A 24488-nucleotide genomic window follows, 5' to 3' on the forward strand; every position below is an offset into this window, starting at 1 on the left:
CTACCTCTTCTTTGACAAGTCACTTCTTGTCATCATCTTTCTTGAAAAACTGATTATTCATGTGAAAGCCTGAAGTAAGTCCTGTACATAGTTTCACACAATCTAACATCTCATCTATAAAACTTTGAATTCCAGTCTCCTGACATTCATTAGTCTCACGGGAGAAAAGAAGGTGCCTTCTAAAATAAAACAAACAGATTGCACTATTGTAAATATCAGGCTGTCAAAAATGTGACTGTTTCCTTGCTAAGACTAAAATCTTGATTAAATGGTAATGGCTTCTGAAAAATGACATTTCTTAAGTACTAAAAGGATTCGTAAAGGCATCACCAAACAAAGTTATGATATATGGGCTCAGAAAGGGGTCTTAGTGCAACAGAGATTGTCCTTACAGTAGTCTTACTTTCAGATATTCTAAGTTTTGAATGCCAGCAATCACTGATGTGAACACAATATTACAATATTGATTTAGAATACAGGAATATTCAAATTAACTGGTTTACTATTCCCTTCTCTGCAAAACAGAGGACCTCACTTTAGCTTCTGGTAATTCCTTTCCCTTGTTGTGCTATTATTTATCTGTACTAGATTGCCAAACTTAAGAGGATGCCCAAGTTAGGTTATGTTTTATTTTTATTTTATTAACTCCAGCCTTGGTCCCTTGTTCACTTACTCTTGCTTAGTGCCATTGTAGACATTTCATTTAATGAGTACTATCAGGAGTTATGAACAAACAATAAAAATGATTGAGGGTCTAGAAGGGAGTGATTTATGAGGAATAGAAGAAGTGCTAAATACAGAGCACCTGTCTAAATTGTGATGCAGAAATGACATGTATTTTAAGGAAAATGAGAGAGGATTCGTGTAGAGTGGTTCAAAGTAACCAGGAATGACTGAATAGGACTAAGTAAAGGAAAGATTACGGATACTCTTCTTTGTAGCCATAAAAATCTCTCAGGGGCACTTAAAGAAGTGCTGCAATTTAACTGAATCAAGTGCATCATCAAACTACTTTAAGAAACAAATCACTAACGGTTGTAAGATTTGTTTTTGTGTATCTCAAACTGCTATGCATCTGACGCTTAACACCTTCTGATATCTTTTGTATCAGGTGAAGAATGAATGTTAGTGAGTAAAATCAGTCTAGACATGGATGTTTGCAAATTTTACAAAATTACACACAAATTTAACCTGAAAAACTTTAGTTTGAACCACAGAATTAGGAAAAATAAACAAAAACAAACAAACAAAACAAAGCAAAACAAAGAAAAACAACTCCTAGCAGCCTATCTAAAGTGCTCAGAAAGTCTTGGTGATTTGACAGTGTTATCTCCTAAAGAAAAACGAGTCACTCACATACCAGTCACTCATGTATAAAGCTAACAAGTATGAAATCTGGGGGTTGCAGTATTCCTATTTTTAGATAATTAAGCTATTCTGCTTCTGAGAAAATTATTGTTTCAACTGCAGCATGAGTAAGAGTAACTGTATGATGCTGGCGGTCCTTTGGAAAATATGTGTCACGTTTCTCTAAGTAGAGGTAGAGAATGTAACTTCCAAAACTGGTGAGTATGCAGATCCATGTGATGAATGTTTCACATAGATACACTGATATTGTGTAAAAGGAACTTGAAGAACTAAAACATTTCATTCATCCCCAGTAATGTTTTATTTTGTGTCCTTTTCTCAATTTTATATTCACTTTGAACTGCAACTTTTTTTCGGTGTGTCACTTCAGGTTTGAAAACAAAAAGCCCGTCAGACAGTTGCCAATCAGAAGTGAAAGTGTTGCCTTTCCCTTTTAAGTCCCAAATGCCCTTTTACCTGCAGAGCTGGATGACCTAGATATATTCGTAGCACTAAGATTAAGTGAGAAAGCCAGCTGCCAAGTATCTCACAATAATACCAGTGAGACAGAGAAAAGGGGAACTTTGAATCTCTGTAAAGTTGCTCTTTTCAGAAGATCCAACACATTTTTATTTTTTGTAATGCAGAGTTATAAAGAACAGTTACAGTGTGCTTCCTCTGGTCTATTATTTTATAGCTTTATTTCCCTATTAGAAGAACCTGCTGAGTTTGTAGTGTTCACGAAAATGTATTTCCATTGTAGCCCCTACAGAAGATGCAGTTCTCAGGAGATGACGAAGAGGTTTATGATGCCAATTCTAAAATAGTATGTGGAACAGAATGCAGAATCACAGTATAGCTGATTTTGAAAACAACTTCTGGAAGTCATTTAGAGAAACCTGTTGCTTAAACAGGGACACCTAGATCCACTTGCCCAGGACCATGTGTAGATTTTTCAAAAATCTTCAAGGAGGGAGATTCTGCAGCCTCTCTGAGTAAACTATGCCAATGCTCGGTCACCATCTTGTAACTAAAGCACATATAATATGAAAATATTAAAAATTATTATTTTTTTCCCTTGTATTCAGGCAGAACTTCCTGTGCTTCACTTTGTGCTCATCACCTCTTGCCCTGGCACTGGGCATCACTGTGAAGAGCTCTGTCCTCTTTGCATTCTCTCATCAGATATTTATGTATATTGGTAAGATGCTCGGTGAGACTTCTCCTTACTAGACTGTCCTGGCTCCCTCAACCTTTTCTCAAAAGACTAGCTTGAGTACCATCATCGTCATTGCTGCTGTTCTCTGCACTCTCCCCAGTATATCCATGTTTATCTTGTATGAGGTGTACTCAGAACTGAACAGAGCACTCCAGTTGCGGACTTACTAGAGCTGAACAGAGAGAAAGGATCACCTATCTATCTTTACTTTCTGGGAGCATTCTTCCTAATGCAGTCCTGGATGTCATTAACCTTCTTTGCTATAAGGATATATTGTTGACTCATTTTCAACTTGGTGTCCACTGTGATTCCCGAGTATTTTTATGCGAACCTTTTTTTCCAGGTAGTCAGCCTCCAGCGTGTACAGGGGGTCATCCTTCCTCATGTGTAGGAATTTGTTTAACCATGATGAGATCAGGATAACAATGTTCCAAATTTACGTGAATGACATTTTTTTCCCCATCATTCCTTTTTACGAACATCTTCTCAATTCACAATTTCAGTTTGTTCATGTACCATTAGCAAGGAAACCGTATATTGATAGTAGGCCTACTAGCATATAGTAACATCTATTCACTCACATGCTGCCCTGGATTTTGCCTTTGCCAAGTGAATCTGGACAAGACCTAGTCAAGATGTGTGTGCCAGTCAGGAATCAGTGTGTTTGATTTTTGGCTTCTTCAAGGAAAGCTGATATGCGAAGGTACTTTTATTCTTAGTATAAAGGACTAATAACTTTCTCTATGTCTGCTAATTTAATCTCTTGCCAAACACACTGCACATTAGCTCTTATATTTTTCTCCTTTTACATTGTACTTCTTGCAAGAACTTATTGCAATAATTAGTTCTCTCCAATAGTAGTAGTGAAACAATTTTTAGGAGAATAATGTTTTTCCTCATCGTCCAATCCTACCATCTTTTTTGGACTTGCATTGGTTTATGTATCAGGATTAATTACAGCAACAGTAATATTTTCTCTCTAGAATACAGCAGCAAGTGTAGAGGTTGCACCATATATCATTCATGTACATAGATGAGTATTACTAATACTAATGCAGAGTACATCAAAAAGAAATCTACCCTGTGGTACTATGCACGAGTCACAGATTCCCTAGTATTATATTTAGAATAATAATAGGACGAGAAATAACAGACTCACAAAATTTAATAAGGTCATTTAGTTTAAAGTATGTTTCCAGGTTGTGTCAAACTACAGGCCAGTGTTATATACGCTTTGTCCTTTTTCTTCTTTTCCTTTTTTCTATTTAAAAAAACACGTGCAGTGGAAATATAAATTGCTATGAAGTTGGAACATAACCTCAGTGAGGCAATATGAGGTATCTGCAGGTTTTTTTCATAATCATATTGCCTGCATATTATAGGAATCAGTGCAATGAAAGTGAACAACTCCAATATAGATTGTCTTATAAGTGAGTAAGACTTACGATATCACTGTAGCTGATAAAGGCAGCATAGAAAGGCTAAGACCTGATACTCATACAAAAAGGTAGGTGACTAACCTTTTAAAAAGGTCAGAAATCAGCAGATGCATTGCTTCCTCAATCTGCTTGGAAGAGAAGTTTATGACATATTAAACAACGAAGGAATGCATCTCAAAATGATAGCATCAGAGAGGACATTTTGACCAGTCTCCGATATATCCTGGAAAAAAGGAATAAATGCTCTAGTAACTTAAATAAATAATACAGTGATGGAGTAACTGCCAAGAAATTTTTGCTTTTCTGAAAACTGCAGTGACGTGTTCTTTCAGCTTGAATTTTACCTGTCTGTAATGTGCAGGATGAGCAAATGCTGCAAAATCCTAGTATTCTGAACTATTAGTGAAATTTTGAACTGAAAGAAAACCTAAGAGAACTACAAACAATCCACTATAAAAGAAAAGGCTCTATAAATGTTAATGTCTTCATTCTTTTGAACATTCAATATATTTGAGGTGAGGATTTTTCAATAGATAACCTGTTACCATAAAAATGTATAGTTATTTCAGCGTATGATCTCTCTTCACTCATCCATGTTTGCTTTTATTTGTTTTTCTGAAATCTCTTTATTCTTTCAATATCTTAACCATACACACAGAGCAACATAAATTGTCCTAATATTTCAGTTGTAGATGGCATTCTTTACTTCTCTAGTACTGAATCTGTATGCTAGCCTTGAGTTTGCAGATATTGATGGTGATTATCTATCACTGTAGAAATACAGAACAAACTGCTTTAAAACCATACAAGAATGCTAAGCAGAACTAGCAAATGACCTGCAGGAAGAAGAAAGGAAAGGTTATTTGAGAAGGCCCTTCTATTTTGCCCATTAATAGTTCACCAGCATAAATCTTGAAAAGTCACCTTCATCAGGTGGTATTTGCTGTTCTTGACATTGGTTAATTTGAGGATCATTATTTAGGATGCTCTACACTTTGCACAGTATACTTAATACAAATAAGCTGATTTTATCATAAAGCAGAAAATGGAATGCATTAGGAAAAATACTTTGCTAATACTTATTGAGAAAGAGGACTTTGGACTGATGCCAGCATGTTGGGTAATTAATTGTGGTGGTCAAAAGTTATGATGCTGTCACAGACTCTGAACTTCTATATAGTGTTGATGTGTTTTTATCCCCCACAGAGATAAGAAATAGGTTGCTAGGAAACACTTAAGCATAACAACAAATAATGGAGGCATCTTGTCTATGAAAACAATATGTGTGCCAAAAGCTTTGTTACTTAAAGCTACATACTTGCCTAGAATGCCTTTTTCCTTGGTTTGCAGTGGGTGGACAGGGGCACCTGTGTATCTGCACAGAAATATTTTAATTCTGATCACCGCTGTGATGTGTTAGAGTGTATCTAAATCTAACTCCAGGACTTCCTGAGACTTCTTGGCATTATTTCATTAACAGAAACACACAAGTGTTTGAGATGTATCAATGAAAGCATCAAGTTACAATACCTTGTCTTGCCTCAGTTTGAAGACAGTAAAGGGGAATTCTTTGTTTTTGACTTTTAAGAGAACTGCAACTCTGATTCTCTTCACATTAGCCCTGAATACTAGGTCTGTGCAAAGTTTGGGGTTCTCTATTCGTGAATGCAGCATTCTCCATTCAAATACACATGAAGGAGCATTGAAAATACTCTTGTGCCTTCCTCACTTTGAAATACAATAATGCTTAAGAGAATTCAGACAACCTAGATGATAGGCTCTTTTAGACATTGTTATCACTGCACCTGCATGTGAAGGTGGTGAATACACTAATGTACCTGTCTTAATCCAGTGACTTTTTGCACCAGACCACAGCTTTACTGTGATCATAGTAACTTTTTCATGAAACTTCTTCTGGAAACATTCTGTCCCTTGTTTGAGTGCTATTGACATAATAATCTTATGAGTTAAAAATAACGTGTCAAAGGGAAAATCAAAACAAACCTTTTGGTTTTCAGTCTGCTTACCACAGTCAGAATCTGAAATCATAGACATTCAGGATATTGAATAGGAGTTCCAAGTGTGAAGGTGAATAACATTTTTGAGTTATAAGTATCATTTCAGAGGGAAAATTATTTCTCAAAACTTCAGTCAAAAGTACTCGCTTTACTTAGCAAATTGTGTTTTCTTGAGACTGGAAATTCCCCTGTCAAACTTGAATCACAAACAACTCTGTTTTTCTGGAAGTATACTGGCATTAAGCATATGGTTTGGATAAGAATGGCTCCTTCTAGGAGAAGTATTTATATAGCCAAAAAGATTAAACTGTAACAAAGTGGTAAGAGAGAAATACCCCAGTTGTCAGGCATCTCAGAACAGGTAAATATGAGATTTGGAGAGACTACCGTGTATACACCAAAACTTCCAGAAGTTAAAACTATGGAAGTAATAAGAACTGCATTTTTATGGTTATGAAAGCAATTGCAGAACAGAGATTTGATTAAGGAATTCAATGCAACCACTGTGGTTAGAAGAAAGGAATCTAGAAAGGTGAAACAGACTTGTGAAACATTAGGGGATTACATCTGTCAAAATCAATCATCTTCTGAAAGTTAAGCAGTTTATATCAAACCACTTACATACATACAATGTAAGCTACACTATTATTCATATTTCATATTTCAGTGTAATTGTTCTAAATATAAAGATAATAATCAATATTGTAAATATGCTTAAAGTTCACTAATTCACAAAGGAATATGAATTTGTCCAACGCTGCCTGACTAAGTTTGAAAAAAGGAGAAATAATCAGAGATTCTTGGTTCGTAAAGATCTGAGCTAAGAAACACAGATCCCTTGTAAGACCAAAGTTTGCGCTCAATTCCAAATGGGCAGAAAATTAGTTTCTTCAGGTTCTTCAAGATAAAATGTGCTACCGACTGAGAGTTTGTCTAACGATGAGAAAAAACTTGGTGAGTCTGATGATCCTGCAAATGAGACGCTTCTATTTTGCCTCTTCATTAAAACATGGTTGCAATGATAATTGATATTTCTTCTCTAGAGTTTGCAGCAACATTTTAATATCTGTCATATTCAGGAGCAGTTTTTGTTCATTTCCAGCATCCACAACACTACAAAGATCAATCTGTGCTGTATGACATAAAAAGAGCTGAAAGGTGTATGCTTCGACTTGATAAAAAAGCTACAGTTTCTTTTTATACTAATAAAATTGCCTTCAATACTGAACAAAATCAGCCTTAAAAGTAGTGAATGGAAGGCTTATGTTCACAGATTTGCTAACAAATTTTACAAGCAGAAAAAAATAACAGGTAATGATAAAGGAAAGATTAAGGCTTAGGTCTCATGAAGGATGTGGCTATCTAAAATGAATATTGAGCTAAAGAAGCAGGACCTGTGACTTTAAAAAATATTATTCAAGTTCATCTGACCATGAAGACATTATCAGATCCCTCACTGAAAAATTCTTTGGCCATCTCAATTCTTCAGTAATCTTTTCCTGCACGTGTTCTGAACTGCCCTCATTTGAGGATCCTGTTTCCCACCTAAAATATAAGCTTTGTATGTGCCTGTATTCTCTAAGGGGCCTAATATATTATAAAATATAAGGTGAATTTTTGAGACTATCAAATGGGCAGATTTCTTATACAGAAGAGAGGCCAGAGAGATTCGATTCTCTCCTTCCCATGCTAGTATTCTAAAGAATAAAAATAATAGTCTCCAATCTCCGAGAGAAGTCCCTTTGTCAATAATCTGTGCAGAAATACTTCAGAGTAAACATCTCTCCATCATTTTGAGGCAGAGACCCTCAGCAGGAAAGAACTTGAAGCTGAAAGAGGGAATGTAAAAGAGGAAGCATGATTCTCAACCTTTTAATCAGAGCACTCATTTTCCAAGAGAAGTGTATAAGTTCAGTCTTGTTTGTGCATTTTATGCTCCACTGTCAGTGGCTAAAATATTAAATAACGTATCTTAGAGAACAGATCCAAACCCTGATCTCTTCTCTCCTGGGTGATTACCATACTTTCTAAAGTTCAGGGAATCAGAATTCTGCCTTTTATTTTTACATTCAAAACCTGACAGAGGGGCTCAGATATCAAATAACTTATGTAACACAGGAGTGAATGTAAGTTTTATAGAAGGCCTTTTTTATATAAAGCCTCTTTTTATAAGGCCTAACATTTGCTTGTTCAGTGCTTAGGTCTTTTCAGTTGCAATTCATTTCACTGGGGATCAAGCTGCTCCAGCAAACATTAAGACAGTCTTATCCTGGTGATGTCAAAAGGGCTGGAAAATCAGTGATTTCACTGGAAAGACAGAACTGACATTACAGAAACCCTACCAGTTCCTCAGTACCACCTTCACCAGAATATCAGCTATTGTGCAAAGTTGTCTCATGTCTCATGCAATGCAATGATGTTCTCAGTACTGTGAACAGACACACAATGCCATGAAATGCACAATGGAGTCTAAGCAAGTTGTTTCATCCTACAGTACATACGTATTGCCTTGTTATCTGAATCACTCCCAGGACTCCATTGACTATCTCCATTAACTACAATGAAGCATTATATTCCATGTAATGGGAATTTAGATACTTGTCACACAGTCAGACCTGTATTTGAAACCATTGAAGTTATAGGTCTTAATCTTGCACTGGATTTATTTCTTGAAATCAGAACTTTTCCTGTCTGAAGTTCACAAAAAGTTTTGGAAGCGTTAGTAGAGTATTCTTGTTCAAACCATTCATGCTAGGATGATTCTATTCAGTATAACCCTTTATAAAAGTTGGGCATTTAGTGTCTCAGAATAGACTCAAAAAGATGGCTTCCCCATCCAGTGAAACTAAATTACTTAATACTGTGTTTTTGCAGAACTGTGAGCTTTTCATTCAGAACATGAATTTATTTTTGTTTTTGGAATAAGTATGCTTATTAAGTAAATTTGGGTTTTTCATTTTTACAGGATTTCAATCAAACAGCAATTTTTAGAAATGATTGATTATCAGGGAGCTCTTGGTGCCAATGAAAAACTCTCCCTCTCTTTGGCTGATGCTATCCATTCCTGTCTTGAAGAAGAGCAGTAGCTCATTTCTCCATGTGCTGAGGGACAGATTGTTCCTCAGCAACAGATACAGACAGTGCCTCACAGCTGAAGGCCTGGGGTCACCTCTCTATACTTAAATCATTTCTGTTAGCTTTGTGTTTTTTGGTATTACTCCTTCCAGTTCCTTTTAGTTCTTTCTTTTACATCATCCATCCTGGAAGGTGGAGGGCAAGATCTCTCTCAGTTTTAGAGTAGCAAGAGTTCCACTTTAAGAGGCAAGGAAATCTTTTAAAGACATAGATTATTTGAAACAGATTCTTAAAATGTAGCTGAAATGGGACTGTAGCATCTGTAAAGGAAAAAAAAATATTTCAGAACCAGGAAAAGGAAATGCTTTAGAAGAGGTGAAAATGAGAAAGAGTAAAATGCTAGCAGTTTTCTGGTAAGGAGATAGAAGAGTCAAAATGTGGTATCTGAATAGGAGAATACAATTATGTGTTTCACGAGGAAAATGTATCCTTGGATACATCCTTGGATGTAACATACTTAAAAGGCTACCTTCATGATCTCTGGGAAGCAGAAGAAAGGAAAGAAATTAGTGTTTGGTGGGTTTTTTTTTCCTTAGTCAGTTGGGTTTTTTAATTTGTTTTGTTTTTGTTTTTGTTTTTGTTTTTCAATCTAGACAGAATGGTTTCACAGAAAAAAAAATTCTTTCTGAGGATGCAGTGACTTCAAGGTTTTTTTGCAGTTTGCATATGTAATAGGAGTGAGTAATATCATTTGTTGCTTTCAAACACTTCATCTGTGCTTGAAGTGAAGAAAATATCACTCATTATGTCTGCTGACACAGTTTCTCTTCATTGACCCCAATTATATAAGCTATCACTGTTTAAACTTAAGAAAATACTTAAGCACATACTTGAGATCCATTAATTGGACTTTAGTGGGAAAGGCAGATACATGCTTGAGTGCTTTGCTGAATAGGAGCCACTAGCCTAGCCATTCCTAAAATCCCTACAAGCAAGAATAACCTCACCGATTCCAGCAAGGCAGCTCACAAACATGTCACAAATGTCAAAATTAAGCTCATATCTGATTACTGGAAGAATCAGAAGTTTAATATCTGTTGGTGTAGTGTATAACTGCAAGACAGCTTCATCCACAATGGAAGTTGGCAGCACACTCACTAGGTCAAATCCTATGGGTGTGGTAAGTCTAGGAGGATAAAGATAGACCATTTGTTGGGCAGCTATTGTCTCTACTTACTTGGTTCGTCAATCATATATCATTGCACATCAGTGATGTACATCACTGGCTCAGTTCTGGATTGCAGAACAGGAAAAAAAAACAGGCAATTGAGGACTCCATGCCTCTGCATTAAGCATTTCTTTTGTTTATTCAGTCTGTGAACAAGAGAGTGACTCAAAATGTCATTCACAATTGTATGGTTCATGTGCAGCTGCTGGAGTTAGACTTTTGAAACATTTCCTCAGCTCTCACTTGGAGAGCATTTCCATGGTGTGGAACATCTCATGGGCATTTGAAGCTGGAAGCAAGTATGCGTTTTCTCAGGAAAAGAAGAAATGGTGAAGATAGCCAAGCAAAACTGGGAAATTAAAATAATTTTGCCAATCTGTATTTTTTTCCTATGATGTACTGAGATTCAATAGAAGAAAGGAAGCAATATGTGTACATAGCCTAAAGTTTTCAGATGAGCACAAAATTTGTAGAGAGGCAATGTCTGTAATTCTGTACTAAACCATGAGCCACATTCACAGTTTGTCATTCACTTTTCTTTGATTATTCCATGCTCGTATTGCTGAAGTAGATTTTACATTCACATGACAGTACTTTGAATTTAACACAAACATCTCACTCCTGTTCTTGACAGACTCACCCATCCTTGTAAGATGGGATTACACAAAACAGCCTTTCTCTCCCTTCTGTCACTATGAAAGTAATGCACTGATGCTTCAGGTGCAGAACTTGTTGCTAAAAATATAACCTGCCAAGAAGGAAACAAATGTATAAATTGCCTTTGGCCAGCCATCATATTTAATTGTTTTCCTAAGCTGTATTACCTCCTAGGCACTTTCTGCAATGCTCTTGTATCAGAACAGATAATACAGCATCGTGATTTTTCAGAAAAAAAAGAAAGGCATTTTAATGAAAATGCCACATTTAATAAGAAAACTCAATAATATTCAGTCTTAGTTGTTCCAGCTGAGATATTAATGTCTTTGCACATCTTTCTGGAATTCAATAACAGAGAGGGGAAAAGGTAGAGATGCAGAGTTAAGGAATATTGGTTGTGCTGAGAATATAAGGTCACTTATATGCCGGTCTCTTAAATGTTGGTGGCAAACTCATTTAACAATGCTTGCTCTGTAAAGACTCTTACTCTATTTTTCAAGTCAGCTAGAAGGGAATTTCTCATCTGCCTACAGGATAAAAGTGATAACACTTTTACTGAGAGGCAGAAAACATGTTAGACATTGTCTAAGAAAAATCTGAAACAATTTGGAGTACAACTTCTTTGTACCATTGCCACTTTGTTCACAGGGACAATGACAGAATGTAACTACTCTTCAGTGCCCCAGAATGGTGCAAGAGAAGACATGGTGATCAGATATTGAAACAAGGAGGTTTTACATCCACATTTCCCCTTTAAGATGCTCCATTTGACCTAAAAAGTAATACGGAGACCTGCTGGCTAGGTATCTGTTAAAGTGTAGTCCTGTATTGTCATATGTGATTGTGATCAATAGATATGTTGCAATTGCACAGTCAAATGTGAATTCGGAGGGTCTGTGCTGAGGAGGTTTTTGAGAGGGGTGGACACTTTTTCTTTACAGGCTTTTTACTTCACAAATGCTCAAGTAACTTTGCCGTGTATGTAGCAAATCTCTACAATTTAGAAAGGAACTATAGACAGCAGCTGTAAGGTATTTTGATAGAAATTTCATCGCATGAACCTTCCTAAATATTGTTATTTCTCCACTTAAGCCATGCTGGTTTTGGAACCTGTATTTTTATAAATGATAACTTCCAAAAACTCAGCAAGACCAATGTTATTCTTATTCTTCTTTGCTCCTCTTATTTCTTATTGTGTGATATATTTTAGTATTTAGATGAATAAAACAAATAAACAGGAGGAATGCTGACTGACACTAAGTGAAGTCTTTTATCCTAACATTTATTTTTTTCAACAGGAGACAAAATTTAGAGCATTATTTCTTTTCATATACCACTTTGTTTACAAAAATCTGCCAGTTTAAGAAGAAAAATTTTGACCATTTTACTCTGGCCAGTTTTATAGTTTCAAAAGGAAAATTTCCAGCTTCAATTCTAAAATAAAAATTAAAGCAGCAATATAAAATGTCTGAATATTTAAAATTATTTTTACAATCCAAAGTAATGTGTTTCTTCTAACCTATAAAGAGCTTTAATAAGTAAAAACATAAATAGATAGTAAAAACACAGGAGTAAGAAACAAAATTATGTGGGAACATGGGTGTATAACCGAGGACAGAATAATAAGCATTGCAATTTATTCAAACTGAAGAGTACAGAATTTAGATAAATGCCCAGTAGACCGTGTTTCAGTCATTTTAGAAAGTCAGCCACTGGAAAATGATATTTGGGTAATGAAACTAGACCTTATCTTTTACAAATAGTGTAATAATTAAAGCTTTTTCTCAGTTGATGTAAAATCTAAGTCAGAAGTCTCTACACCAGATTTCAGGGTGTCAAATCTTAATCTGCTGCTTTCATGGAAAATTTATCAACTAAGTGGGGCACAGAATAGCTAGGAAATAAGTGGGAATAACAAAGCTGGGCCCCAGAGTAACCAAGTATTCAAGATTTATGAGGCCCTAAAAAGAAAACAAAAAAGACTGAACTTCTTAGTCAAAAGGTTAGTTTACTCCCTTAGAAAGGGAAAAATACTCAGTCAAAGTCCTTGTCTCCAGACTTTTTTGTATTTTACTCACTAGAGAAGTACTGGATACAAAATAAAAATATTGTAAAGAAATCACTGTAAAACAGATGAGCTTCTTTGATACGATTGTTTTAAGTAAAAAATAGCTCTTTTTTTCCTTTTTCTTTTCTTTCTTCCAAAGGAAGAAAGGCTGAGATTGCAGGTTGACATTACATGAATGCTGATGTTACTCTTGATCTCCATTCGTATTGTGTTTCAAAGATAGTCACCACTTGTGGGGGGTTCTAAGAGATAAAATAATAGAAACAGTTTGAATGACATAATCACAGACTGGTTGAGGATGGCAGGACCATCTGCTCCAACTTTTGCCCAAAAAGGAACACCAGAGCAGGAGGACAGTGCCCACAACTAGTTAACTTTTGGAGATCGCTAAGGAGGACATTCCACAGCCTCTCAGTGCCACACAGTAAAAAATATCTGACTGATAGTCAGAGAGAGTCTCCTGTGTTCCATTTTATGCCCACTGCTTCTTGTGCTGTCACTTGGCAGTACTGAAGAGCCTAGCTCTGTCCCCTTTATGCCCTCCCTTCAGGTATTTATTAACATTGATAAGATTATCTCTGAACATAAACTCATTCAATCTTTCCTCATAAGAGAGATGCTCCAATCCCATAATCATTTTTCTGGTCCTTTGTTGGATTCTCTCTAGTGTGTCCATAACTTTCTTATACTGGATGTGTTAGAGGAGATAGAGCTACACTCAGCACTCTAAATGTGCTGAGCTGAGGGGAAGGATCATCTGCCTTGACCTACTGGCAGCTTTCTCTCCCACCATGTACTGGTGCTAGGAGTTACTTCTTTCCAAAGGCAGAACTTCACATTTTCCTTTGTTGACCTTCATGGGATTTCTGTATGGAGGAAATGGCAGAACACCAGTCTGTGCTTCCAGGGCTCAAATTCTTCCTGTATTTCTAACACTTATGTGAATAGAATTCATAAATAAAGAAACAATTCAGAATTATAAAGCACAAGTCTTCTAATGTAATTAGCTAGTGCACAGTGCATGAAACAGAGTAGAAGAGATCTGTCTACTAGTGCTCTCAGCAAGGAAGAGAAGGTGATTAATAGGAGAATAAAGCAACATACTGGAACAGAACAGCAGGAAATGTAGAAAGTCTTAGACTACCTGTAATGCTTATTTCCAGGAAAACAAACCAATGTTGCATAAACAGGAAAGTGGTGGTAACAAGAATTAAACTGACATTTGTAGCCAGTTTAGGGGTGAAAGCATAAAAATGAAAATAAGAAGATAAAGTTCATTACTGCCACTTTCAGAGGAAAGATTAGGAAGTCAGGAAGACAGCATGGACAGAAATAATGTTATGATACCAAATGACTAGCAAACGTGACAGGAAGGAACAGGTTGAATCTGGTCTGTGTTTTAGGGAAAACTGATCTGCATTTGGCTTTGGGTGCCCACCAAACTTCTGTAGTGAACAGACTTCTTGCCAGCAGTTCATTCCATCCTAAAAAATGTCAGAGATGATTTATCTCCACTTTCATAAGAAAAATCTTCAATTAGTTTATATTTAAATGTGATGTTATAAGATTAGGTGAAAGAGATTTCATTGATAAAGACAAGAATGATACCACTTGTTTAAATAATTTGTTTTATTCTGCAACCAGGAATGGACCTCAAAAGATTATTGATAGCTATGTTTGCCATCACTCTAGATAAATTATTCCAGTTTTCATTACTTTTTACATGAAAACACTGTTATCATGAAACAGAAATTCTCTGAGGATTACTAAACACATAGTGAACACTGTGCAGCAAGAGTATTTCAAGAAATAATGGTAATATACTTGTCCCTCTCTGTCTGCCTCCCAAGACATCTGCTTCTGGCCACTTAGACAATCAGGGCAGGAGGCAGGATACATCTTTGGCCTGACCCTTTACGTCTATGCTAACTTTCTAATGTTGCCCCTTAGCTTTCTCTTCTTGATAAAACTACACAGTACCATTCCTTTTGGAAGAATACAAAGTAAGCTTTGTGGCAGAGACAAGATCAATTGTGAGATTTGTGATGTCAGTTTCTAGGGAAGACTATTTCAAAGCAACAAACTAGGCTGATTCCAAACCAAGGACTGGGCTACCCAGGGTAATACTTAAAGATGATAATCTCTGCTGCAAAACAAGAGTGAGTGTCTAGGCTTCAGATGCTCAAGCAGCAAGAGAGAAACCCTAAAGGTTTTGGCACAAATGGTCCATTATGTGTATCATCAAAATCAGTATGATTAGAAGGAAGTGCCCACTCACTATTCTGTGGTGAAAATAGAGTGAAAAATAATGCCAGCCATTCCGGTAGGGCTTCTTGTATTCTGCTTGCTCCAAAAGGCCTGGTGCCTCAGCATCAGCATCGGCAGCAGAATCTTGCACAGTGTCAAGTTGCCCAGGAACTGCCAGGCTTTCAGACCACAGTCCAATTTCTTCAGAATGCAACAACAGAGGAAACAGATAGCAGAGCAATAAGCAGCCTTGCTGCCTTGTGTGGAGAAGCATGTCTCACTTTCCTAACACTGCCTGGCAGGACTGTAGGAGCAAATTGTCCTTAGATTGAATTGGGTTCATGTCCTCTATCTCACCAAAGCAGTATCTATTATGTTTATCAGAATTATCAGACTAATTATAGGAACAGAGAACACACGGGCACTGGAACACATGCGTATATACATGCAGAAATACATATAACACTCCTAGAACAGTGATGCAATAGTTTCAATATATAAGAATATTTCATGTATCTATAGCATCTGTCATATGTCAATATAATATTCTCTGATTGCTGCATTCTTCCAAAACATCACATCCATTACAGAAGATGACTTCCATTCTGCTGCTGTATTTTGTAATGGCGTTACTAGATCAGTGAGAATTTTGATTCCAGCTTGTTTGTGGAGGCAGCAACAATGTAACCACTGTGACACTGAAAAGCAGAGGTTTTATAGGGGAGGAGTAAGGCCAAGTGCTAATGCTTTATAAAAGGAAAATAATCTGAGGCCAGTAAGCAGATGTGATACATTGATCTATTTATCAGAGTGCTGATAAATAGGATATTTGTTGACTTCTGCAAACAGCAGCAGCAATAGCTGGTAGGGAGCTGGACAAAGCAGTCTATATATTTAATTTCAGTGCAGCACCAGAATATTCTTAAACTGAAAAAGAATAATTATAAGAGGTCTGCGCAGCTCACTAACAAGTAGTAAGGATATAGTGCAAGGAAACTGAAAAACTTTCACTTAGAATAAGATTCTGCACTGCTCCTAAACAATTTCTCAGAACATGTAGAAGATGTCTCTCTGAGCCCACAATGTTCACAATGTCCAGATCATACAGGAAAAAGTGTGTTCTGTATGTAAACAAGCACCGTTAGCTGCTCTAAGAGGGGGAATGCCTATAAACACAAATATTGTAAAAGTTGGACCGTCCACAAAATGTACCAGAAATGACCAAAAAGACCAAGGATTTTATTATGCTAAAGAGTACTGTACAATTCCATCACAGGAATCACAGACAGTACAAAGAAGCTGCTGAGATAATGTCAGGCTCAGCGGGAACCCTTTAACAGCAAAGGAGCTGAGAATCAAGGAATCCTGCTTGATTCAGCAGTAATTCAAATAAAACAACGCTGAAAGACATCAGGCTGAGCTTCAAGGGCCAAGCACCAAATTCAAGGATGAAAATAGGGGAAGCATCATAGATTGAGAGCAGTTCCTCATCAGCTGCAATAGCACACCAAACAGGAAAGGATATTGTTTTGTTCAGCATAGCTGAAGAATGGTTTTGATTACTAAAGAAAAAAAGGTTGAGAGTGAAAATCATTTTGCTAAATTAACTCCATGCTCAAATATTTCGTATCAGCAAGTTAGTTAAGATATTTAAGAACAAAATAAATTCTCAGGAATGGAGAGAAGCAGAGGTTATGAAGAAAGGTTGAGGGAGGCAGCTGGGTGGCTAGAAAGCAGTCTACATGTTGTAAACAGCTGTAATGGTACTGTAATGGTAGGCAATTGCAGTATCCCTGTAAACAGACAGCAATTTTGGATGAAAATTGTAGTTTAGTCTTACGCATTCTTATACAATGCAGGCAACAGACGTTAAGACAAAACTGAACATCTTAAAAATCTGCAACTAGAAAGCATGCATGTCATCTACCAGCACTGTGCTTTCTCATAGACGAGCTGTACCTGACCAGACTGCATCTGGTACAGGCCAGGAGTGACAAGAGCAGAACTGCTCCAGGATGAGATCATGAGGTGGGAGTAAGGTGACCACAGCCCAGGCAGGACCCTCAAGGGACACTCTATTGATTATTCCAAAAATGTTTATGTCAGTGTTAGCAGTGCTCTATTTTCTAATTGTACATGACCACACACTCTAGATTCATACCAGCAGCAGAAATTCTTACCGTGATTTCCTGATATTTTTTTTTAACTGATGAAAATACATTATTTAGGAAAAATGTAATCAATAATTAATCAGAAGTCATAAGCATTAAAAGACCGACGTTGCAATACTGAATCAAAAACCTTATATTTTCTTGGGTTGAAGTAGGGGAAAAGTATGCTTTATTAATATTTAAGAACTGTTGTTTAACTTGCTAAACCAGATTCTTGTTCATAAAATAAAACTTATTGTCAACTATATGGGGTAAGAGTCCTCATTGTATTTTGTAGTTTGCAATGTTGAAAACATTGTTTCTTTTCTGAGATATGAATACAGCTGAGTGACCCTAAATCCCATGAAAAATTCAAAAGAAAAAAAAAAAACACTGCCTTTTTTTAGTTTTGTATAATTTTATGGTCGGTACGTTTTAGTGAAGTGAAAATCAGAGAGGTTTTGCTTTATAAAGGCTTTCATTTGCATAGACGGAGTACCGGACCAAAGAGACCTCCTGGGTACTGTGGAGCTTGTGTCATATCAGTGAAAGCTGCTGACTTGCCCTGAGGAGGGAAAGGCCATCCTGTGAGAGTGATACAATTACCACTCTTGGGACAAGTAAATGCAAAGCCGAATGTTACACAAATATGAATGCAAGGATTTTCTTCTATAAAGCTTTACATTTTTCACATAAGAAGTTATTTCTGTCTTGTGTAGTAGCCTAGCAAGTGATCATTTAAATTGTGTTATAAAAATATCCAGGGCATTTTTCTCATGCTTAATGCTAGAGCAGCATGCTTTCCTTCAGTGAGGTTTACAAATACATTGATAATATAGTAATAAGTTTTCTTCTTCTTGTTTCCAAAGCACACTGAATTGTACATGAAGGATGGATTAAATGCTTGGAAACTAGGAGCACCTAGCAGCAACTCCGTATTTTGCAAGCAGAATTCTCTGCCTTGCTCCATTTCTTTCAAATAAGGTTTGCCATTGTATTTACAAATGATTCTGGATGAGGCACACTTGTAGATACTAATAATTATAATGGGCCCTTGTTAATGCTCCTTAGATTGAATGCCCAAAAGCACCCAGAGGGTCTTCTTAAACAAAGGAATTAAAAAGTAGCTAAAGCTCTAAGCTGATCACTTGGTAAAGACTCATTTGCTTTCTCATCTGGCCAAGCCCTACCTGCCCTCTTAACCATGAACCATGTTCGCTTTCTTTCTCTACCTTCCCTCCCAGCTGAAATACGTGTGTACGTGTGTGTGCTTAGAAGCTGAAGCTACCACGTGCTGCAGCACCAGGGAAAACATCTATGATGTTGTTAAAATATTTATACATCTGGTTTCGTGGAAATGCAGCTTCTCCTTTTAAGTTAACAAGCTTCTGTCAACAGCTAGATAGAAAAAAAATAAAAGACAACTTTTATTATTTACAACCAAGCCTTCCTCAGACAATTTCTGTTGCAGTTTTATGAACCATGTAATTCACAACATCATTTAAAACACCATGCAGTGCCACATTCCAAATACAGTCCAGAATACATACGTAAATGTGTGTAGAGTATGCATCTACTTTTCTTAGGTCTCTATTTAGGAACATTTTCTTTTATTCTAATTGGAAAGACAAATCATTTCCAGGATAAGAGGAAAATCAAGTCATCGTCAAGGTGAAACCAAAGTCACATGTTTGTTTCTTTGTATGCTAGTTGCTGTGTATTCTAGCTGTTCTGACTGAAGAAAGTATCTTCCTAACAGCAGCGCTCAGAGCTGGATTGCTTTTATGTGTCTGAGATTAAGCTATTATGCCTGGAGTAAATTAAAGGTTAATATACAGCATCTATTCCAGTCAGCCATATCATTATTTTTGCACTGAAAATAGCATCTGAAGTTACTGATTTGAAATCACTAACTTAGAAAACAACAACAACAAAAAAATTCTATATGCACAGTAACAAGACCTAGCTAATGCATATTATTGTTGGTATAACTCAATATACAGGCAGGTTGTATAGAAAGACTGATGGGTGTGTCTGGGTATCTCTGGATATCTCATGGTTTGGGAAGCTTAATTTTCTGTTGTGAGATGGTGCAAAGAGACTACCTTCATGAATAAACTATAGATAAGACACTATCCTCTGGTTCAACAGTAGTCAGGATTCATACCCAGTTGCATACACTGGGCTTGAGCATTATGTTCTATGACTGTGTTGGCAGCATAGAGAAGAGCAGGCTGAGAGATGACCTCACTACTGTCTGCAGCTGCCTGAGGAGAGGAAGCAGAGGGAGATGCTGGGCTTTGGTTCTGGTCACCTGTGGCAGGCTGAGAACAGCACAAAGTGCATCAGGTGAGGGTCAGATGGGCATTAGGAAACATTTCTTTGCGATGAGGCTGGTCAAAACCTAGAACAGACTTCATGGAGATTTGATTGATGTATCCTGCTTGTTAGTGTTCTAGAGGCATTTGGACAATGTCCTCAATAACATGATGTAACTTTTGTTTTTTCCTGAAGTGGTTAGGTGGTTGCACTCCGTGATCTTTATAGGTCTCTTCCTACTGGACTATACTATCCTATTCTATTTATTCTAATGCCAGGCTGTGTCCAACCACTAATATAAGCCCCTAGAAACACTCATTCCCCAAGGCAATTTCCTAACAACATCTCATGTTTAACTTTTCCTTTTTAAGAATATTACACAGTTTTGGCAGTGAGATTTGTATGGCATTAATACCCAGTGTTGCCCACAACTTTGTTTACCAGCTATCCTACAGAAGAGACAATACAGCAAGCTAAAGTCAGGTATCTCTGCAAACTTTCTTCTCAACAGGTTCAGACCATGCCTCCAATTTGAGATGCTGAGTTGTTACAAATTTTGAATTTGAGGTGTAGACATGATTTCTCTAAAACTTCATTGTGTTTTCCTCTCTCTGTAGTTAACAAAGCAAACACATTCATATTTTTATGGTTGTAAGGATACCAAATAGGTGGATTTTCAGGGAAATGATGTTCCTGCCAGGTTTACAGCAAACAGTGGCAAGAACGTTAGTTTTATTATAGGCTGTAAGAGGTCATTTGTTGGGTTAGAGCTCTAGGGCAAGTCTGCTAGTTCTGCTAGTTCAGTGTCTAATTTGGACATGGACTGGGATCTGATTAGGACTGAAACTAAATTATAAGCAAACAAAATTCCTAACAACTGAAAAACAATGGGTTTTGGCTAGCTTGACTGATAAATAATGATGAGGTCAAGTCAGCTTTATAGATTAATCTAGATTTCTTGGTGAAATGGGCTCATCTGAAAAATGCAAACAGTGCCAAATCCAAGGTCATGCAAAAAAAAAAAAAAAAAAAAAAAAAAAAAAAAAAGAGATGTAGGTTATTCCTGTGAGATGGGAAGGAATATCTTGGATTGCATATGATGGAAAGAATTTGGAGACACCAGAGATAAGAGAATGACTTGTTTAGACACTGTAGCTCTGAGGATAAACTTGACCTATGGATATTAAATGTTTCATTTGTGAACTGCTTTTAGTCTCCTGAGTGTAGTTTTGTTGCGTACATTTAAAAGTATGGGAAACAACAAGAGAAGTGCGGGGAAATAATGATTAATAAAACTTAGCAAGAAATGGAGGAAACTCAATCTCTTCAGTTTGTTCACGAAAAATAAAAACAATCTAGCATATTTCTGCACAGCAGTCTAGCAGCTATTTCTTTACAGGAAAAAAAGTTATAGTGAAAGCTAATGATTTTAGGTTCTTACTAAATAAATTTAAAGTGCTTACTAATAGAATAGAAATAATGTTCCTTAAAGATGTGGAGGAGCACTTATCACTTGAAGTAGTTAAGTTACTATTCTATGTATTGTGAATTCCCTACAAACTCTACTGGACAGTATGTACTGGGAAACTGTCTGAAATTCTCTGTCCTGTTCTTATTAGGAAAAATCATCGTAACATTCCCCTCTCACTTGAAAATCTGCATTTCTTGTAACCTAGTGCCTTTTCTTCATGGAGATCTCTGCCATTTCCTGAAATACTGGTGACATTCAGCATCTCCTACTTCCTCTTGTATTCTGAGGGCTAGTGAATAATACTGTAAATCCACAGGTGGAGCCTTAATTAGATGTACACTTAAAGGGAGAATTATCTGTGGACACATATATGACAAATCTGTATGGCAGCTGCTTTCAAAATCTTACCTGAATCCCTATCAGTGTTCAGTCTACATATAGAGGTCTGGGCTGCAGCCAACTGCATTCAGAGAGGAAATAATTACATTTACATATGCAAACAAAATCATCTCCAGTAACCTAGGTCTTGGAAGCAAGGTCACTGATTAAACTGATTACTTTTATCAAACTGTCCTTAGAAAAAAAGGGGGGGGGGGAGAGAGAGAGACAAAAAAAGGAGAGACAGAGAGAGAGCCGACTTATCTGGGCTTCCACGGCCTGCAGTCAATGCTGTATTTAGAAGCAGGGATTACAACGTTTGAGTGTGTTCTACCTGGCTGGTTTTGACTCTGATTCTAATTGCTCATGCTGTCTTCAGGGATAGTTTTCATAATATGAGGCACTGCTCAGCACAAGCAATAGTGACAAAATTGTACCTCTCAACAGCAAAGACAGCAAGGTGAATTACATGTAGCCCTCAGTGAATAAAACTTTGTCCTTTTTTTTAGTTATTATATTGACAAAAAGCTGAAATTGAAGCAAGGATTTAAAGGTTGGGATTTTGGGTTTGGTTTGGCTTTTTTTGACAGATTCTCCCATATTTCCAGGAGCTGCAAGATAAGAAACAAAAGAAACCCAGATTAGCAAGATGTGTTTATTAACAAACAAATAAACCAGTTTGGTTTTATATTACTGAGCACAGAGACCTTGAGCAGAGCAGTGGTTTCAGGCAGGTGACATTTTGATTTTTGTTTATCTGGTAAAGGTACAAAAATTCAAAAATATATTTCTTCAGAAATACCAGTAAATGATTTAATGTTAATAAAATATTATATTTTAGTATCTTCATGAAGTTATAACATCCTGTTGTGCTGTCCTTTATGCATTAGAGTTTCAGAGCTGAAAGCCACCCATATATTAAGCAGCCTGGCTCACAGCAAGGAGTTCAACTTGACATTTTGAAGAGCATGGATATTTCTATCTCTTGTTTTTTCAGCTTAATGCATGATAATTACACATTTTAAAGCATTTTTTGTTCCAATTTATTGCTTTCATTCCAAGTTATATTGCTCCCCAAGTCTCATATATTTTATGACAGTATAATTAATATATATATTTTTAAACTAGTTCCTCTGTGTAATCTCTGATGCATCTAGTGTTATTTCTTGGAATCTAATATAGATACATTAAAAAAAAATCCCCCTCAAGCTCTTGTTTATCTCTTGTTCTATACACACAGTAAGAAAAGATGTATCTATGATTCGTGAAAATTAGCACTATGCATACTTTACATTTTTCAAGTGCACTGCATACTTTAAAATATTCAGACTATGTACTTATAAACAATGTAGACCTGGGCTTCCTGAGTAACTTAGAATGTGAAAAATTCTAGTTCTCTCTCTACATGAACTTAATAGGGATTCTAGCTTTCTTAATTTGGGAACCTGAGCTCGTCTACGTAGCCAGCAGAATTAATCTCCTACTCTGTTTAAATTGGAGGTGCATGAAGCAACAAGCCTGTATGCTATTGCTGCTGATTTATTTGAGTCACATTCACAGTGATTTTATTCACAAACATTTGTACAAGGAAGACTTTATTCACAAGAATAGTAAAGGGAAGGGAATGAATCAGAAATACTAGAAAGAATGGATCTGTAGGGTATTCACAGTTAATAGAAGGAATCGTGGCTCTGTATTAATGCCTTTTTTTGCCTTTATCACAGGAGTCATCAAAAACTGTATATTCATGTATAATTCATTAACAAACAAGATATTTTTCCTGCTTATAATACAGAGGTCATCCATTCCTGGAGCAGAAATAATGCTATCTGATTCTGGTGATTAATCAAAGTGCACAAAGAGTAAATGGTAAATAATCATATTGACCAGTTATGAATAAATTCCACAGGAGGTTAAAAATGGTACATATGAGCTACTGCTAATAAACAAATGCAAAGATTTAATAGCCTGCTCAGGGATAATTTGCAGCATGACTAAATTCATCAAAACAGTTGTTCTCCAAAGTTAACAAAAGCAATAAATATTTATGTTTTAGTGTTCTACTGCAATGCTAGGGCAAGGAAAGTTTGTTCCTATAGTCAGCCCTCCACGGAGTTGGAGACATTTGTATCATATTGGCAACTATAAATGGAGGCTGTATACTTCCATTATTCAGAATATAGACTTGGGAAACCCCATGCAAAGAGCAGAATCCCAAAAAGATAGAATATAAATCAGCAAATACAAAACCAATTGTTGAATGTGCACAGTAACAACCAAGACCTGATTTCCTATGATTTTGTATCCTTCACAATCATGATCACTGCCACTACCCTCTGTCCTGTCAATGTACTCTTCCACAGTACTCTCTCCCTTTCTTCAGCTATCATAAATAATTCTCAGATCTTACCTCAATTACTGACACTCACTTCTCATTTATGATAATACCTAAGTTTTCCAAAATAAAATAAAACAAAATAAAATAAAATAAAATAAAATTAAAAAAAAAGCACTCAGGCAAAGCATAACACCTTGGTGATCCACCAAGCCAGCCCTTAGGAAAAATGACTGTATACTCATTTTTGGGTTTTTCAGAGAGCATAGTAATAGGCTCCTCTTTCCCATTTCATATCTTCATGAAATTTGTATGAGTTTAATATCTAGACATCTCTGTCAGACTTTGTTAATATCTGCAATTGGGCTCAAAAATTCAGTAGAAGAAAAGGAGTTAGGCAGAAAGAGAGGAAAATAACAGGCAAGCAGTAAGATGTTGGAAACTTTTTTTTTTTTTTCCAAAACTGTTCTAAAGTAGCTCCTGGTATACATAGATAAGTACAGAGCTCTACATATTTATTCAGATTCAAGAACACAC

At 36.4% G+C, this 24488-nt stretch overlaps 1 protein-coding gene across 2 annotated transcripts in view; it reads left to right on the forward strand.

The window, feature by feature from the left end:
• The window catches only part of NKAIN2 (sodium/potassium transporting ATPase interacting 2), a 502256-nt gene that overhangs the window by 336881 nt on the left and 140887 nt on the right, over nt 1–24488 (forward strand). The gene's annotated exons all lie outside the window — the stretch shown is intronic.

The sequence above is a fragment of the Lagopus leucura genome, unplaced genomic scaffold (genome assembly GCF_019238085.1).
Source record: "Lagopus leucura isolate 7727_CA_CO unplaced genomic scaffold, USGS_WTPT01 Super-Scaffold_73, whole genome shotgun sequence".
NCBI classification, from domain to species: domain Eukaryota; kingdom Metazoa; phylum Chordata; class Aves; order Galliformes; family Phasianidae; genus Lagopus; species Lagopus leucura.